Source organism: Strigops habroptila, chromosome 8, assembly GCF_004027225.2.
Source record: "Strigops habroptila isolate Jane chromosome 8, bStrHab1.2.pri, whole genome shotgun sequence".
Classification (NCBI taxonomy): domain Eukaryota; kingdom Metazoa; phylum Chordata; class Aves; order Psittaciformes; family Psittacidae; genus Strigops; species Strigops habroptila.
In genome coordinates this window covers 52,662,170-52,674,687 of record NC_044284.2, presented here as the reverse complement: position 1 = coordinate 52,674,687, position 12,518 = coordinate 52,662,170, and the positions used below count along the sequence as shown (strand labels likewise).

The 12,518-nt window shown below is 45.8% G+C and overlaps 1 protein-coding gene across 1 annotated transcript in view; it reads left to right on the top strand.

Annotated features, from left to right (window-relative positions):
• The first annotated feature begins 6,130 nt into the window (after nt 1-6,130).
• The window catches only part of TESK2 (testis associated actin remodelling kinase 2), a 114,517-nt gene continuing 108,129 nt past the window's right edge, over nt 6,131-12,518 (top strand). The window contains exon 1 of the mRNA XM_030496518.1: nt 6,131-6,240. The gene's annotated coding sequence lies outside the window, so the exon portion shown is untranslated. The remainder of the gene's footprint in view (nt 6,241-12,518) is intronic.

The window sequence follows — 12,518 nt, the reverse complement described above, 5'->3', positions numbered from 1 at the left end:
CTAAGGCAGTTAGCAAGGGCTCTGTGGTGATAATCCTTTCTCCTTCCCCGTCTGAAGGTATGTGCTCTTTGCAGCTTCCCTATTCCCTGCCAACACATTTGTCATGTTGGAGGCTAAGCTTCAGGCTGGATCGCCTTACCCGAAGCTACACAGCTGCTTAACATAATCTTTGTAGTTCTCGAGCAACACTCTCCGGACATTACTCCTGAGTTTTATGAAGTGTCAGGGTGCCAGACCTGCCAGTTCTTGAGGTCACAACTACCTCGGATACACAAACCTCTTTGTGGAGTTCCCTTGTATCTTCTAGAACCCCAAGAGCTGTTTCTTACACTCCTCTGCAGGAGGAGGGCAGAAGCATCCCTTGTTGAGATTTAAGGTTTGTTCTCTTCAGGTCTCCCTGAATTTACAGCTTCCGAAGTTGAACCGGCCTGCTAACTATGTTCTTTCCTGGGGTTATTCTTATGCAAAATCTGGTTTTGCCCATCTGCTCAGAGATTGAATCTCTCACTAATCTGTGAATTGACTAAAACATGAGAAAGCTCCAGCAGGAGCAGATCAATAAGGTAGCAGGTAGTGAAGGTAAAGGCCCTGGAACTGAAGCACTGATGGTTACAGGAGCCTCTCACACAGATAACTTCTTGTCGAGGTTGCTGAAGTCCTGTTAAGAAACAACAGTGTGTGAGTGCAGCCTGGCACAACTCAGCTCCATCTCTTGCTAAACAAGTGAGCATAAGCAAAGCACTGAAGGCAGAAAGGGCTTTTTGAATTTCTATTTTTTTTTCCTTTGCTGTTTCTTTAGTGATCCGAAAGTCTGAGAAGCACCTTTGCTTCCCAGGAGAGACAATGGACAGTGTAAAACAAAGTTGAAGTGATTTCCTGGGGGGTCATGACCAAGCTTGGTCTAGCGTCAAGTATCCTGACATGGAGCCCTTTGCTGAAACCCTTGTGACACACAATATTTAGTCAGCTGGACAAGATGCCTTCGAGGGCGGTTAGTTCAAATATTTGATATTCTAATGGGCATCTTGCCTGTTCTTCTGTCTGAATATAGTGGTCCAAGAAGCTGGGGTTCCTATGGTCTGCTGAGCATACAACATAGTGGCAGAGGGGAATTCTTGGGCTACTGCTGTACTCTGTCAGGGATTGGTATGGGACTGAACCTTGAAACCATCTTACTGGGTGTGCCTTGGTTCTATTCTTATCCCTTCTGTCCCAACTATGCTGAGACCTTAACACCTCCTGCTTGTCCTATTTGCTGTTACAGAGGATGCTCAGTGATTGTAGAACAGCCTGGAGTTCTTGACAAGGACAGAGGAGTTGAAAGATGAATGCCATGACTACAAGTGCTTCCCAGCAGTATGGAGATTGTGCATCTCATTTGTATCCCAATGCCACCAGTCCACAAGAAATAAATGAGGTGTCAGTGCTCAGACCTTTGTGGATTCAGGGCTGGTACAGGGGAGGTACTGGAGGAAAATGTAACTTTTCCCACTTTCCCCGTGAGAAACTACTTTGACAAAATGACAAATGTGTGAGGAAAGAGTTTAAGCAACTGCAGCATGAAGTCAGTGAGTGGTGGTGTGTTCTGCTCCTTGCATGGTCAGAACTCTGATTCTGCACAGGACAACCTGCTGCTGCCCAAGTGGTCCAGCAGAAACAGCCCCCATGGGAAGCACTGTAGTGTTCATTATGGTTTGTTATAGTTGAGGAACTCTGGGAAAATGAAACCAGGGAACACTGCTGAACAGGCAGCACTGGAGGAGAAGTAAAGGATACCCAGGGCTGGCAGGCTGTGATTCCATGCTGTGCTCTGGGAGAGCCGTGGGAGGAGAATATGCGTTGGGCTTGCCTGCAGCCTCTAAATCCACCCTTTGCCTTAGGAGAGATGTGGGTGGATATAGTTCTGTAAGGTTTTGCCTGGCAATAGACAGATAGAAGATCAGGTGCAGGATGTAGCTTAGCCATGGTCTTTTTCTTGGTCTGTGTGAGGTCAAGTTGTTTTACTGCACAGCTCAACAACAGGAAGAACCATATGTCTGCAACTGATTAAGAGAACTCAAAGTTGACGCTTCAAGGTGGGCTGCTTTATTGTCACACCTCTTCCATCCAAAATCTGGCACTGGATGGTTTGATGGCCTGTTGCAGACCTGCTGTTGGAATGAGCAAGCTTTGCTACTGGGATCTGTGGAGGAGAACTGAGTATTGAAACTGATGTATGAAGAGTTTAGTGAATAGTAGCCAGACTGAAAAATGCTGTTACTGCCTGCAACAGAAGAAGTATTCTTTATTAAATATTGTAGTACCACTAGAATTGTGGTACTACAGTGTTCAAGGTGCTCTGCAGGCACCTTTCCTGCCTCACAGGCCTTCCTGTTCCAATGTTGAATGATGGAGGGCAGTTAGAAAGGTATCTTCAAAATAGGTACTGAGTGAGGGGAAAAGATATGTGTTTGTATGTATTCTGATATAACAGGTCCTACTGCAGCCAGAATGAAATAAATCATTCTTTCAGTTGTTGCAGAAGTAGATTTTTTGCACCTTTGCAAAAGGGATAATCAGGAAAACTTGATGGGAGAAGAATGGGGAATGGACAGAGCTGAGGGGTAAGGGTTGAAATGAGAGTAGGGCTGACAACTGGCTTATATCTTTTGCACCAAGCAGCATGATACCGTTCATCTGGAAACCCTGTGCTGCAGGAGGATCTTGCACAGCCAGGGTTTGTAATCCGCTTCCCAAGCGGAGATGTAAGCATGCTCTCAACTGCTCTGTAGAGTGGACACTGTGGGCAAAACACTGCTATTCCACCTCTAGCAAACCTTTAATTCCTGCTGAGGAGGGCTAGCCTGGTATGGTGTGCCAGGGAGGGTGTTACTGTGATCTGAACCCAGAAGCATAGGGAGAAACCAAGCATTACCTTTCATGCAGGAAACATGAAGTGTTCAGCATAGGTGGCATATGTCCAGCTCTCTCCTTTTTTCTCAGTTGTTCTGGTCTCATCTGGACATGATTTTTCTGCAGGGCTTACTGCTGGTGTGCTGGATCAGAGGCTGCCTGTGGGACATGCTTGGAAGTGATTGTCCCCTCTTCCTCAAGTGCTAGTCACAACGCACAATCTTAGAGTTCAGACAATCTCAGGCTGGAACTGCAGAGCACCCAACAGGCGCTTGGCCGCATTGGGTAGAGGGGGTACCTTCAGGGAATCTGGGGGATGCCCAGGTCTGTGCATGCCACATGAGAGCTGCTGCAGGGACAAGCGCAGCTCTTCAGTTTCAAGGGGATTAACTGCCTGAGAGCTGCAGGCGTGTGTCACAGGAGGCTGCTGCTGGCTGGTGGCTGTTCACTGCTCTGCAGGACAGCTCTTGCTCTTGCAGCTCGGTTTCACAGGGGCTGGATTGGCAAACTCAGAGATGCTGGGAACTGATCTTGCTGTCCTTGTTTACCAGCTGGCCTTTGTACAGGCCTGGATAGAGTATTTGTGTTGTGGAGCACAGTTCCTTTCCATGGCTAACACAGTACTGGCTTTGCTAATCCTGAAGGTAGTAGATTTGTCAGCTTTGTGAGGTGAGGTCTGTTTAAATCTTGTGATTAAATCCATAACTGATAAAGCTTGAAGTGGGTATGGCTGAAGTGTCTGCCCTCTCCTGGAGATGACCTCTGGCTTAGTGCAGGGAAAGCTTTCAGTCCTTCTGAGACAGTTAAAGGGGTGAAGTGGCAGCCTCTGTTATTGAGACATTTATATCCTGAAGGTTATCACCTTCAGCTTATTGCATGTGGCTGTTGAGAATAGGTACCTGCTGTTCCTTTCCCAGCTGTCCTTGTTGCTGAGCTGTCAGGGTCAGAGTCAGCTCACAGCCTGCCTGAGCCATCTCATCTGCCTTGTTTAATCAGGAGTGTTTCTGTCCCTGCACAAGCCCTCTGTCAGGGCAGTGGTGGGCTCCATATGCTCTGCTGGTTGCGAGTTGGACAGAACCTTACTTGTTTTTGCTGAAATGACTGGAAATAATACTCGGTCCCTCCAAGAAGCGGTGTCTAAGCTCTAACTCTCCCAGTTTCCCCAGTTGCCCTCACTTTGCTTTCTCACCATGCTTGGCTGGTGGGAACTAGCTTTGCTTGTGCCTCTGTCCTATGCGATCTTGGCCCTTGCTCTCCCTCATCTCTACCTGAGAGATCTGACCTGCTCCCTGCAGAAAATGAGTGACAACGGAGCTTTCTCATTGAGGATCCTTACATCTTTCTGGCTCTGTATCCTCTCTCCAACCCCAGCTGCCAGATGTCCTGACTGTCACAGGTTTAGCTGACGATTCATGTCACTGTTCCCAGTGTTTGTTTCCCCATACAGCTTTGTGCAACAGTAGAACAGCATCCAGAGAATATGCATCACTCCCCTGGGGGAAGGCAACGATGTCTCTGTGAGGTGTCTGTGTCCCAGGTATGGGTTTGGTTTTGTTTTATTATTAGGAAAACCACAACACTCCCATTCATCTCCCTCAGGATAATACTGATGTCACAAGGGCTACAGTGTGATTTGGTGTCATCATAAAGTAGTCATGCAGAAAGGTTCTTTCATCCTTTGTGTTCTCCAGAACAGTATATAAGTATCACCAGGACACAATGTGGTACTGCTTATAACATAAAGGACTTTCCTGCTGCATTCCATCCACAGCTCTTGAAACCTTTTTCTGACCCTGTTAAAGAACTTATTGCTCTGCATTAGATAGGAACCCAAGAGAGAGCCACACAGATTGTTTGAAGACTCATAGCAATTCGGCAACTGAAATGGAGTTAAAGGATATCTTAATTCCTTCTCTGTTTTTCTGATCTTTCTTCCTCTTCACCATATTAATGTCTGTCTTTATTAGTGGGGAAATATTGGTGAGTTTGTAGGTCAATGTAGCTTGATTATTAAGTTTCCTTTGATAAAAGATATTGTATCAACTTGGTGAGAGGTTTTCAATAATGGAGCTTCACTGCAGTTCTACTGTAATTAAATATTGATTCCCTATTTCTTTCTATGAAAGCCTAAGGCCTTCCCTCATGTCACTCTCCCACCTCTTGTCAAGCTATGATTTCATGAGATGTGTCTGTGCTATCAGCATCAGCTTAAAATATGTCACCCTTTTGCTTTCTCCTGCACTGGCCTCACAGCACGTTGCCCCCTGAGTTGCTGCCGTGCTGTAAATCCCATCAGGGAGCTGAGCTGGTTCTAAAAAGTGCGTCATTGTTTTGGTTTGTTATTTATTTTTCCCCCCTGAAGTGGTGTGTGCATCACAGTGCTGCTGCAGGACAAAATTCTGCTGGCACAAGTGAGATAACAATGTGAACAGGGCTTGGTGGGGAGGCAGAGGCTCTGCTGCCAGACTGTTCCTCTGCTGAAAGCACAATTGAATTGCTCAGCAGAAGTGCCCTCTGCTGCTGCGAGGCATGACTGTGTCAGGAGCCCTGGCAAAAGGGTTCCCACCCCATCCCCACTGCAATAGTTGTCCCAATAGGCATTGCTAAACTTAAGGCACAGTCAGTTTTACCCTTTTGCTTCAATCAGATCTACAGTCTCTGACCTGAAAGGTCAAGTGAAAAGTCTGTTCTTGAAGGAGGTACCATCCACCGAGCCTGCAGGGAAAGACACAGGAACTGTTCTCCACTTACTCCAATGTTACTAACACTCAGGGGCATGGTATTCCAACCTCCCTTTGCTTTAGACATCTCATAGTCAGGTCAGGTGTCCTGTTGTCCCTTTCCAACACAAACTGACCCCTGTATTGGAAAGGTTTGGCATTGTAACTGTGGCTTTGAGCAGAAATGAGCCCATTCTTTGTGTTTTAAACCTGCAAGATGTGGAGTTGGTTGGAGCCATTGGCGTCAAAGACAGATGAAATCCAGTGCCTGAACTTTTTTGCCAATGTATTTTCCTGCCTAGATTTGTGTCTCATGGAACTTGTTTTCTGCTGCCTTGTGCCACTGCCTGTACCATGCAAGAGTAAGTAAAATACTATTAAATCAGAATAGCAGTGGTTTCTCCATGCGATAAGAGGTGTCACGAAAGGTAGACAGTGGAGGCTTAGGCTCAGCAAGTTCATCCTTGAACTTTTGACCTAATTTGCTGCTTGCTTCATTTCTTCCAGAGAGAAGCAAGAACTTGCTGAGAGAGGCAGAGTGGTTTTCAGCCTCTTTGGGTGAGGTTTCCACCTCAGACACGTCAGCTCTGATGAGCTTTGCAGCACTGAGAGATCCAGGTGCCTGAAGGTAAGTGTGGCTGGTTCCTGCACCCTCAGGATCTGAAGAACCTAGCAGGGTTTTCCACAGTAATGCAGATGTCAGAGGTCTGCAGAACCTGTCTACTGTTCAGGGCATTCCAGAGGTTATACAGATAATTTGATTAGAGGCACTTCTTGTGCCCAGTTTTACTGGTAGGGATGAGTATTAGGCACCTAAAGGCAGGAAGGCAATACAATTTGGAGTAGTGGCATACCACCTGGGCCATATTTAAAACTTTGCTCTGAGAGCGTGATTGCTGTGCCAGGACAGAGGTAACATGTGTGTGCCTGTCTGTTCTTTCATCCTCCCTCCTCGTCTAGTGTCAGGGTAATGTAAAGCTGCATGTGAGGGCCAATTATGATACTTATCACTTCCTCTGACAGTGCCAAGATACCACTTTTTAATGTGGCTCCATTTTTGTTTTGGTGCTGACACACAGCCAGTGAGATTAGGAAGGTGAAAATTGCTCACTTCAGGAAGGTTTGTCTCTCAGCCTCTTTATCCTTTTGGATTTATGCCTTGCTTTTAGGGTATAAAAGCCCCTTGTGTTTGCATTAACACTTAGCATTAAAGGAAATCAGGAACAAAGGGCTAATGTTCCTTTAAAAGAAAAAAATTCATGCCCTACTTTAGTAAGATGCTTAAGATTCTTGTGAATGGAGGCTATAAGGCATATTAAACTGCCCTGTATTCTGTTTTTCCAATTTACTAATCCTGCTGATTCAGACTTTACTGGCAAACGTGCTACAATTAACTGCTTTGTAGATGCAGTTCTGACACGTCAGGTTGCTGTTAGGGCAATGCCTAAGGAGTCTTTACGTCCCATCAAAGGGTTAAGTTTTTGTCTTTACCATTTATTCTGAGGCACATGCCAGGTAGGGACTCCTGTATAGAGCTTTACTGGTCAAATGCTCAAGCAGTACCCCTCATTTAATACAAAGCAGATAGTTACCTGTTGCTTAGTGTTAGTAGTAAATATTTATATTGTATTAGCATCAGAAACCCTGGCCAGCATTACAGAGGGGAATGCAGTAACTGTGCTGGAAGCTTACTGGGACACTTGGAACCATGTTTCACTTACATAGGCACCTATTTTTATTCGAGTTTATGGTAGCTTGTGAGGATGCTTCTTGGTATTTCTCTGTTTCCACAGAAGATGAATGAAGATATTTTTTATTAGAGTTTGATACTGACTGCGATCCACACTGAACAGTGCTGGAGGGACTAGACATAAGCTGCCATTAGGGCTGGCATATTGGGTAAGGAATCTGGGGAAGGCTAATTCTTTGTTCTGTTGGTGTAGATTGTAAAGATATCTCCATGCTGTGTTTTGAGCTGGAGCAGTGCTGGAGAAGAGGCTGGAAATAGCCAGAGCAGGTGACCTCAGCAGTGAGCTGTCTGACAGCCTGCCTGAGCTAAAGCTGCATGACCTTTAATGTTAACTGAAAGATGTGTTCTGCTGCAGGGAACAAGTAAAAGATAGGATATTGACTTCCCCAGGCAGGCAAACTCTTCTTGTTTGTTACCTGGATTTCCCAGAACTGGAAGCTATGAGGTATGGGGCTGACCCAAGGGAGGCAACTCAAGGAAGGGAAATAGCCACTTTGAGAAGTCATTCACAGATATGCCCAGTCCCACTCTCTACCCGAGACCTGAACTGCTGGATGTCATCTCACTCTCTCTCGCTTAGAACTACACCTTATACCTTTACAACACAGCTCTGCGTGTTCTGTTCTTTCACCCCAGGTGACAGACACTGATGGAGGGTCTGATTTGTGGTGCCTCAATCAGTTTCTGCAGTTGCCAGCTGGCTTGCAGAGGGAGAGATGCTGTGGTGCTTGTCTGTATCGTCGGATTTCTTCCAGGGTCAGAGAATTCCTAGGTCTAGCCCTTTGCTTCAGCCCTTTCCCATGGGATGGAATGTACAATCCTGTCTTCTGAGCTCTCTCTCACTTGGTAGACCAGAACAAATTGAGAAAATTGTGTGTGTTGTCTCTGCTAATGCCTTTAAATGTTTCACCCCTTCCGCTATACCCCACCAGTATATTGCAAGTTTTGGGTTATGTTGGATGTTGCTTAAGCTCTTGGCTAGCTAAAGCTCTGGGATATATAGCTGGGCTTAGACTGTGCCCTTTAGGGAGACTATACATAGCAAGACCAGACCAGATGTAGACTGACCATATATTTACTCTGTTTGACAAGACCTAATATGGAGCAGCTGATTTGACAAGTGTTGGTAAATTGTTTCCTCTTATATGGCTCAAACAGGCTAAGAAATGTTGTTCTTTGAACAGAAACTGCTACAACCACCCTAAAGGGAAGGTTGCTGGGTTTGGTTTTGAGAATGAAGTGGCTAAAAGGGGCCTTGTGAAATTTCCTAATGTGGTTTGAATTTTTTTATTCCCTTTTCTTCTGAGAGAACTTACTTTAGAACTGCGAGCTGGTGAAGGAGGAAGGAAGAGGTGAGTGAATGACACTGAGTTCAGAAAGCCTTGAGAGTTTTGCTTCTAAATGGGACAGTGCAGGAGACAGATCTATGGCATTCTCTTTGCTGCCTATTTCTCAGCCAAAACAAAGGACCTTGGGATGTGGCACAGAGTCAGGATACTGTAAAGGGAGGGCAGCACAGCTTGGTTAGAGCTGGTTTGAAAAGCAGGCAGAGACTGGTGGTGCTGAGAGTAGCAGTAGGAGTCATCAAGTGGAGGCTTGAGCACAGATCAAGACAGGACACGGTGGCAGAGGCTGCTCCTGTGACCTCCGCCTCATTCAGTTGCATGAATCATGGCTTTTGCTTTGAAGATCAGGCTGATATCAGTTTGTTTTCCTTCTCCAGTGAACAGCTGCTTCCCAGAGCTCAACTCCACTTCTTAGAGTGAACCTGAACGTGTGAACAGCCATTGGCAGATCATGGTCAGGATATAAACCCCTGCTTGAGTGGCTTGGATCTGACTAAAGGTGGGCTGGAAAGTGACCTGATGCATCCAAGAAACAGACTGAGCAGGATGCAAGTGACCACTTCTCTATCAGTCAGTGTGGTCCAGCAGGTTTACACTCTGTAAAACAAAAGGAACTTGTTTTCCCAGAGCTTCTCTCAGCCCTTTTTGAAAATGGCCTCTCTTTCTGCTAGCCAGCCGCAAAGAGGATTGTGCACCATTGCCTTCCACCTCCAAATACTGAGATCCTTTTAAAAATGTGGGTGAAAATTCTCATCCTGCCCCCAAGCTTATCAGGAGGGAAACTGAAGCAATGATCATGTTAGTGGCTTGGCCCGCCTCTGTGATCAGAAGGCACAGCCAGAATTAGCACAAAGGAAAACTACTAGTTTTGCAGTTGTCCCCCAGTAAAACCCTTCTTAGAATGAAATGAGTACCTAAATCTGGCTGAAAGGCATGTTCCAGAACCCATGAGCCCTGTCTTGTTCCAAGCAGAACCTGTAGTTTACTATTGAAAGCTTCTGGAATTCGGACGTAACAGCAGATTTATAAGAAAACGCTGAACAGGGCTGAGTGCTCATCCCCCTTCCTGCAGCTCCCAAGGAAGAGCAGTGTGAAAGGAAACACTCAAATGCTTCTGACAGTCATCCTGTGGCAACTGATGTGTCTAATTTCAGAGCAAAAGTACTTCTGAAGGGCAGAGGATTGAAACGGGAGGGGAGAAGTTCCCCTGCGGGAGATTGTCAACAGATGTTCCATTATAGTTCAAAGAGCACTAGCAAAAGGCTTCTGCTGCAGGGATATATTAATTCTGGGCAGTTCATCACAGGGAGACCTGTTTTATGGCTGGGAGGATACCTCAGAGGGTAACTTACTTAGCTCTTTATTTGAACTGTGGGTGGGGGATTGGGTCTACCTGTAAACAGAGAGGGAGCTGAACAGTGCCAACAAACACACAGTTATTTTCTAGCTGCTGTGGCCACTGTCCACTGATCAGGATCAAGCTGGTGTTGTGGTTCAGAGGGTTATTTGGCTGATGGGTCTTTCAAAAGAAATAATATTAGAGAGGAACTGAGGCTAACCATTGTTAAACTGCTGGTGCACATGAAGCAGACCTGTGTTATCTGTATCTTTCAAGTGTATTTATTAGACAGGAAGTGGGAACAAGCACAAGGAAGGCTGTGCAGGCTGTCAAGCAGATGAATACATCGATCCCTTTGTCTTTCAAATGCACAGATCTATCAAATTTGACACTGTCTAGCACCCTATCTGTGCTTCCTCATTTAATAGTTAATGATTTCTTATAAAAGCTTACTAATGTTGCAGAATCAGCTGTGGGGGGGTTCTGGTTTGCAAGCTGTGTACCACCGGCCACAATTAGAAGGTCCTCTTCTGGGCAGGTCTAAGTGCTTTATCTTCTAGGACTGTCCTGAAGTTGTGTTTTGGGTGAAGGTTGATTTTTCTCAGGTCTATGAGGAAACGTGTCTCCTGTAGCATTAGAATGGGGAAGAGTCATCATTCAGACATGGTGGATGGAGGAGTTTAAAAACCTTCATTAACTTACAAAGTTTTGGGGGAATTAAAAAAAAACCCAAACCACAAACAGTTTTGGGGCCTAATACTGATGGTAACCTCTATATTAGCAGTCATGGTCTTCCAGATTTGCTTATCATTTAGCTATGTAGCAGTAGGACCACAGATTTGGCTGGTTTATGGGCACGAAGTGCATGATTTCTTTTTGCTTTGTGGAGGATGGAAGGGAGAGAAGAGAGAGAAGATCCCTCTCACTTCTCTATGTGGTGAGACAGAAGTAGCAGTAGCTGGGAACATCCTTGGCAGAGGCTCAGGAGGTAGCTTAGAAAAACTCTCTCCCTTCCCTCGTGACAAATCCACATTTATACTGAACTGAATGTAGTCATAGAAAATTGAGTATAAATAATGTGGAGGCATGCAGTATCCTGTTTCCTTCCTTCCTAGGTGTCTGGGAAATGACAGTAGGCATTTTCTGTTGTCTCTTGAGTATGAGAAGAACACTGGCTACTAAAAGCTTCCCAGGTTATACATCATTTCATAGCCTTCATTACTGAAAATTTACTGCTCTGCCTTCCTGGCTTGCTCCTGCATTCCTGCTCTCTGGATCAGCACAATGCCTTTTTCATTCTGCTTTAAGTGGTGGCAAGCACAGGGGACTATTATCCACAGGAGAGCCTCATGGGGTTGTTGGTCTTACGAGATCCACACGCTGCATTGTACACTCCAGTGCTCCTCACGGCAGTTCCTCTGGTTCTGAACACTACATGTAGCCTTATTTGACACAATGGTGAAAATACAGTGTCCAAAGCTAAAATCCAGGCACTGAGCCATGGAGGACAACTGAGTGGGCAGAGAACTGGCACGTAGCACAGGTAGTCCTGCTCTTGGCGCAGCAGCTCTGGCACTGTCACTTTTTATCTGCTCAGATCCCCTTCCCTTCAAAACATGAGTCTGGAGAGAGGAGGAGGGGAGGGCAGAGAAGGCAGGTGGGTCACAAACTCTGCTTTTCTTTTATCTGGGTTTCTTTCCTTCCTATTTAGCTTTAAATGTGATTTGATTTATTCTCATCTCCTTGCTAATTAATAGCATAACTGTGCCTTAGCCTAGGGGGCATTAAACTAAACCTCATCAACAGCAAGAGCTGTGTTCAAGGAGACATGCAGAAACTGGCAACAGCTGTTTTCTGGTTCTGTCAGTTTGCTTTGCTGCTCAGAAGGATGAAGCCCACACAACTGCCCATGGTCCCTCTCCAAACCTGGCTACGTCAGAGGCTGCTTCACCTGGCTGGGAGGTCAGAACCTGGCTGGGCAAAGGCTTTGTGCCTCCCAAGGGTGGCTGCTTGCATGAGCCTGTTCTGCTGCTGCCTCTCCAGCTAACGCAGATCTACCCTGCGCTACCTCTCAACAGTTTGCTCTGCAAAGAATGAATCAGCTCTGAGTGGGGTTGGTGGTAAAAAGGCAGAACAGAGGAAACTCCAACATCAACCACTAGAATGATGCTGACTTCAGGCCTGAGAGGAGACTGGCTTAGTTGTAGCATGTTTGCTGTTACTTAGCTCTTTTGTTTTGTATGGTTGTATGTTGGGACAGGACTGAAATCTCTGCAGGGTTTAGAGTTCACTTGCAAGTATTCAGATGATTCAGCAAGCACTTTGCTAGGCTGTGAAGTCCTTGTTTGTTCTCCCCTTGCTCTAGATCTTCCAGAGATTTGCTTCTATAGAGTAGTTTCACTCGCTGTACTTTGCTTTTGCAGTAGAAAATCTTGGAACACAGTCTATGACATAAGCTGGGTGATTTTGCT